Consider the following 7,404-nt stretch of genomic DNA (forward strand, 5'->3'; position numbering starts at 1 on the left):
GAATTTATGAAGCCTCTCAAATAGGGTGGTGAGGCCATATTTATGAAATGGCTTTCTGATTCATTGAATTGGCCTGTATGGAAACGACATATGCCATATTCTTATAGCACCACACTTGAAACGATTCGTGATCTGAAAATGTGTTTAATATGCTATGTGCCAATGGCACATAATGAAATTAATAATAGTGGGGCACAACCAACATTTTGTTGTTTTCAAATCACTTAAATAGAGTAGGGCAAAAGCTTCAGAGTTCATAGCACAACGTGAGGATAAGTATTGTTTCATGAAATATTTGTACAGTGTTAAGTGTGAGTGAGTGTCTGGGTTACAGTGTCCTGTGTTACAATGTAAATTATATTTCTTCATAGGACTGCAGTGTTTGAAAGTTGGTAAGTGCTTTCTTTAGAACACCTGGTAAGCAACCAGTAGTTTTGCCTACCTTTTTGCTTGGTAAGAGGTGGAGGAGGCAGAGAAATTCATCAAGATTAATGATTAACTTTAATGAGACTATAGAGAACAGAGACTTTGCAACTCCAGGAGGTTTAATCCAAACAGGTGTTGCTATGTTACATGATAATAAGCATTAATAATTTGTATTTTTACAACAAATATTTATTACGTATTTGCTGTGTGCCAGGCTCCTTGCAAAGTAATTTAGCTATATTAACTCATTTAATCCTCACAACAATCTATAAATACAGAGGAGAAAATGTGAGAGAGAAAGGGAAAATTGCCCAAGATCCTATTCCTAGTACCTGGAAGCGCCAAGATTCAAACCCAGATGGTCAACCTCAAAGCCCATCACGCCATGTGTATACTTGAAAAGAAAAGTTCATTTTCTCTTTGATGGTTGCAAAGATTTATACAGAACTCTAACATACTACACTATTTCCCATATAAGGATTACATAATATTGTTAAATATAAAACTTGATGAAAAGCCTCAGAATTTTAACTGGACCCATTCTCAAGCAAAATATTCCATTTGGCATCAGTTTCCCGTACTTGCACTAGTAGATTGTCTGCAAGTATGGTTACCAACAATTCCTCCAATCCCTGCAAATTCATGTCACTTTTACCATCAAGGGGTAGGATCTGTATTCCCTGCTCTTGAAAATAGGCTGGCCCTGGGACATTTTTTGATCCACAAAATGCCCTGGAAGTGATGTTGTGTGATTTCTGAGTCTTGAAGCTTCCATTTTCACTGACTTGGGATCAAATCAACATATAAAGAAACTCGGACGATGCTGCTAGATGAGGAGAAACTACACAGAGAGGAACCAAGACCTAGTTAGGTTCAAACCATCCCAGAAACCCTACCTGAGTTCCCAGGTGTTTGAGTGAAGTCCCTTTACACGTTCCAGCCCCAGCTAAGCTCCGAGCCGAATGTATCACATGAGTGACCCCAGACAGTACCACCTGGGAGCCTCCTAGTTAAAACCAGCCAGCCCTACAGAATCCTGAGAAATAATTGTTTGTTATCATTTTAAGTTGCTAAATTTTGTGGTAGTTTTTTACATAGCAATAGATAACTGAAACACGGAAAGAAAAGTTTGTTTATTAAAAAAAAAAAAAGCTGCCAGTTCTGGGAGTAAGGTTACTTTAAAATATTAAAGCATGTTTATATTGGATCATAAAGTCAATCCCATAGAGATACAGCCAGAAACTTGCCTAGCTTTCTGAAAATATCAGGGAAAAAAGAAGCAAGAGGTAGAATAATAAAAACAAAAGTAGAAGTGTCAAATCGGATACCTATACTGGGTAAAACACCACCCCCAGGTGTGATTTAAAAAGTGTTGCTCAGAATGTTCTCAGCAGTGTGCATTCGGAACTCTCAAACGTCATCCAGCCTGTTGGTATAGGTCTCAGGACACTAATGTGACTCCTCTCATCCCACCAACTCCTTTCCTGACAAGCCAGACCAGTCATCAGTTGAACCAAGTTGAGTCCTAGGTGTCTACATCAACTCCAAATTTCCCAAATTCTCTTTTTTCACAGCCTTTGTTGGCCCAGTGAGCTAGCTGGACCTTCGCTAAATGCCTCACCCTAACTTTCCCTCCTTTCCTCTCACCCTGTGTTTTTGCCAAGGATAGGCTCCATCCCAGGTCCAAGTTCCCAGGCTTATCCCCACTCTTACTGTCTTTTATGTTGGGTCCCTAACATTTCTCTTACTTCACCGTATTTGTTACGAGAAGTGTAATAGATCACCAAAGAAAGACCTGGTGATGACTCAGTTGAGTACCTGAACTCAAACTCAATTATGCAATAAAGGTTTTCTTCTGAGTATCCCTGAGACTATCATATAATCATTTTTGTATCTTAAAGAGTAGACTGCACAAGGATATTGTGTGCAGGGGTACATCAGTGAAAGAGAAGTCTAAGACTTATGGTGAAGGACTAGGTCTGTGGAGGAAAAAATCCTCCACATTCCCTTCAGTACTAGCAGCCCCAAATCAGCTTTGGAACCAGTTAGGGGTTCTCAGCTTGGGGGTCACCATGACCCACTTTAACATGCTCTTTTTTGGTTCAGCTAAAACATAACCTTTTTTATTTGCTAATAGTTTTATTTCTCAATTTTCTAGAAACCTATAAGGGCAAAATAGTAAAGTTTAAAAAAAGCTGGAATACCCACAGATTTCACAGCACATTTGATACATTTACCATTTTAACACACATTTTTACCATTTTAATCATTTTTTGAGGGCACAGTCCAGTGGTATTAAGTACATTCACATTTTTGTGTGACCAGCACTACCATCCATCTCCAGAACTCTTTTCATCTTGAAAAACTTAAGCTCTGTACTTATTAAACAATAATTCCCAATTCCATGGTCCCTCCAGTCCATGACATCTACCATTTTACTTTCTCTTTCTATGAATTTGACTTTAGATACCTCATATGAGCAAAATAGTATAGTTTAAAAGCTGGAACACTCATAGATTTCATGACACCATATTTGATACATAAGCAATACACTCTATACAAAATAAAAGGGTTTTTAAATTATAAAACATATGTTAGATACAATGAAATCCTATTATCACACATGTATCTGCATAAAGAAAGACTCTAGTTTTCCATCTATTACTACTTTTCTACCAACATACAAAAAAATTCTAGATACCATAAAAATTTGGATTTTTAAAATATCTTTTTGATTCTACTCCCTGGGAGATTCTGGTTTGGAGTAGATCTTTTTTTTAATTTTATTTTATTATGTTATGTTAATCACCATACATTACATCATTAGTTTTTGATGTAGTGTTCCATGATTCATTGTTTGTGCATAACACCCAGTGCTCCATGCAGTACGTGCCCTCCTTAATACCCATCACCAGGCTAACGCATCCCCCCACCCCCTCCCCTCTAGAACCCTCAGTTTGTTTCTCAGAGTCCATAGTCTCTCATGGTTCCTCTCCCCCTCCGATATCCGCCCCCTTCATTTTTCCCCTCCTACTATCTTCTTTTTTTTTAACATATAATGTATTATTTGTTTCAGAGGTACAGATCTGTGATTCATCATTCTTACACAATTCACAGCGCTCACCATAGCACATACCCTCCCCAGTGTTTATCACTCAGCCACCCCATCCCTCCGACCCCCCAGCACTCCAGCAACCCTCTTAGATCTTTCAGTGTGGCAAAATTTGGCATTTTTGTCTTGGTGATAAACCACATTAAATAATATACTGAATATGGTAACCCCCAACCAAAATATGTATTAGAATCATGACTACAAAGTAACTTCCCTTTTCCTGAAACTATGTATAAGTGTGCATTATAAACAATTATTAAGATTACTGGTGGTTTCTTCAGAAGAATAGTTTATTATTCTGTCTTATAAAATATTACCTCCTAGAAAAATTCTGACTCAGCACCGGAATCTAAAAACTACTTTTTGAAGTCTCATATGGCAGTGTTACCTGTTTGTAATGCCAAGCAAAGATGAAGAAACCATGGATCAGCCTAAATACACACACACACACACACACACACACACACACACACATCCCTTGCAGATGCAAAATATACACATAGTCCATAAGGTACTTAAATATATAGGTTTATCAGACCTTGGGAGCAAATACTTTCTTTTTTTACTGTCAGAGAGCGAATAGGAAAATGTGACTACACCCCTTGACAGTCATAGAATTCTAAGTAAATGAATGAATAAGCCTCACATTAAGTCATCCAAAAACACTTCTTTCCACATCCCATTAAAAAAAAAAGAAGTCCACCAGAAAACCCTCTGAGAAGAAGCAACTGAGGAAATATGGAGCAAAGTTTGTGTTTCCCTAAAATATAATCGCTTCAGTCTGTAACCTCAACTCTTGATTAAGAACTGACTATGGGACCCTTCAGTCTAAGCACAAAAGGATTCACTGTGACTGGTGTTTTTATTAAACCTTAAGATCTCTAGTTATATCAAACTGAAATGCATTGTTTGCTTTGAAAAGCAAAGCCACTGGACTATGAGTAACGAAATGTTCTTAGTATTGCGTTAAGATCTGTTCTCTAGTGGATTTCATGGTCACTAGAGGTAATTCAGCAACACACCAAGAGGCCCAATGGTTGCAGCAGGTCTAAGAAATATAGAAGTAGCCAAACAAAGGAAAACAAAACAAAACCTATTCCATGCACTATTGCCTTCTGCATAAAAATCCCAGACCAGGGCCATAGACTGTTAAGTCTTACAAGGCTCTATGATTTCCCCAAGCTTGTATGTGCAAAATGCTTTTCCCTGACATAGCTGCAGCCTGAACGGGGAACTGCAATTAGCCTGCCTATCCAAATTTGTTTCCTTAATCGTATTTTCCATGTTAGGCCAATTTCTACTGCAGTTTCTTCACTCCTACCCCAGCCCTCCAAAAGATACCACATCTGAGCTATTCTGAGTTTGTGCCCTGATTCAATTTGAAAGGGTATTTATGTGACCCTAAACTGCTCATTTTTTGCACTTTTATTTTGAAATGTTTCTTGTCAAATGGCTGTGGCCTCACTGAGGTTTGGGACATATTTTTAAGTGTAATTTATTTACCCAAAGAAGTTCTGTTCAAATAGAGCATCTGGTATTTTGTAGAGTTCTATCCAATAGTCAAATTTTCCATCTCTATTCAGGAAGCCAAAGCCAGGGAAATTGCTCACTTCACTTTAAAAAACCAAGAGTGGGAAATTTAACCTTCAGTTGCTATAGATTCCAAAATAATGTCACCTTCCCAAATTCCCCTTCTCTTCTATCTCACCAGGACAGCCCTCCCGATGCCATCATTGTTTAAGTCCTGAGATGGGAGAGTAGGGCTGGATTTGGAGTCAGAGAGATGAATTTTTAGATCCTGGCTCTATCTATTACTAGCTGCTAAGTGACCTCAGGCAAGTTTTTTAGTCTTTCCAAGCTGGTTTCCTCCCTGTAAATCAGAACAATAACAATTCCCTCACAGAGTTTTGGGCTTTTTTCTTTAGTAGTGGCGAACGTTTAGTATAATTTTTAGAATAGGAGATGAAACTCATTTGCCATACATGGTCCCAGAGAATTCTTCAGTGCCCTCGCTCACTTCCCCCTTGCTCTGCCCACAAAACTTGGGTGAGGTATCTGCTTGTTTGGTTATTTTCTGTGCCAGCCATGACACTCAGCCTGTGCTGTTACAGGAGTGGACACCTCATGCCTCCCCTGCTCCTTGCCACCACCCAGCCCAGGAGAACAGTCTTCTCTCCCTGCCAGTGGTATACCCCCTAGGGGTTCAGGTTCCTCCCTAGTCCATTTCCCCTCTTCCAGAAATCCAGAGCCCAGACAGTTTATCAAAAACCGTCTGTATCATTTTCTTAACCTAAAGCTGCTTACTCTCAAAGCCTTAACTCCAAATCCTCTGACAGTTTCTCACAGTTCCTGAATGGAGACAGAACATTAACATACTTCTTATGTGATCACCATTGTATCTCCTCAACAATCCCAGCCCCCTTTGTTTTTTGTTTGTTTGTTGTTGGTGTTCAATTATATCCCATCTCTCTCAGAGCCTCTCATACATGGTGGGTCATTTTGCCCACCTTAACATGTAATTACATTTATAGGCTTCTCACTTGGCATCTTAGTGCATTTCCTCAGGCAGAGATTGGGGATTCCCAGCATCAGAATAGTGCCAGGCACAAAAAAGATTTCCCCAAATGTTTATTGAATGAAAAATTTAACTTGCTCTATAGGATGCGACTCTGAGTCTTCTGACAATATTTACATGAATTTCACTTTGAGGAGAATGCACAGCCCCTGGCAACCATAACTGTTATTCATCTCTGTAATTTTGTCATTTCAAGAATGTTATAGAAATGAAATCATATGGTATGTAACCTTTGGGGATTGGCTTTTTCCACACGGCATAATTCCCTTGAGATTCGCCAAGTTGTTACCCTCGAGGACAAGGCTGGGGATGGGGCACAGAAGGACATGAATGTGGTTGTAAAAAGGCAACACGAAGGATCACTGTGACAGTAGAATAGTTCTGTATTTTTTAAAGATTTTTTATTTATTTTTTGACAGAGAGAGAGATAGCGAGAGAGGGAACACAAGCAGGGGGAGCGGGAGAGGGAGAAGCAGGCTCCCCGATGAGCAGGGAGCCCGACATGGGGCTCGATCCCAGGACCCTGGGACCATGACCTGAGCCGAAGGCAGACGCTTAACGGCTGAGCCGCCCAGGCACCCCGAGGTCTGTATTTTGGCTGTGATGATACATGTGATACAGGAACCAACACAGGCAGGTGATCAAATTATGTAAACTAAATACACACATGCAAGTGAGTACAATTAAACTTGGAGAAATTGGAATAAGATTGTTGAATTGTATCTTTGTGAGTATCCTCGTTGTGACATGGCACTGTAGTTTTGTAAGATGTTACCACTTGAAGAAACTGGGTAAAAGGTGTATCGGATCTCCCTGTTATTTCTTACTACTGCAAGTGAATCTACAATGATCTCAGAATAAATGTTTTAGAATATACATGAGGCATTTTTGACTATTAGAGTAAGACAGCATTCTTGAAGAATCATGTAAATTGAATGTCAGTTTTTGAAAGAGCTTGAGGAATTTTGCACCTGCTGTTTTAAAGAATTCAAATAGTACATTTTCTGCAAGGAGCCTGGGGCAACTGTCTCTTTAGCTTCTAAGATAAAAATATTTCTACCTATTATATACACATGTGATGGGAGACTAATTTCTACAAGTAGCCCAAGAAAATGATGGATATATTAGTTTCCTAGTGCTGGCCATAACACATTACCACAGCGCAGATTGCTGAAACAACAGAAATTTATTCTCTCACAGTTCTAGAGCCAGAATTCTGCAAGCAAGGTGTTGAAGGAGTCATGATCCTTTTGGAGGCTCTAGGGGAGAATTCTCCCTTTCCTCTTCCAGC

This window comes from Eumetopias jubatus, unplaced genomic scaffold (genome assembly GCF_037043125.1).
Source record: "Eumetopias jubatus isolate StellerSeaLion01/CBP00866 unplaced genomic scaffold, mEumJub1_p1.0 scaffold_14, whole genome shotgun sequence".
Lineage (NCBI taxonomy): Eukaryota > Metazoa > Chordata > Mammalia > Carnivora > Otariidae > Eumetopias > Eumetopias jubatus.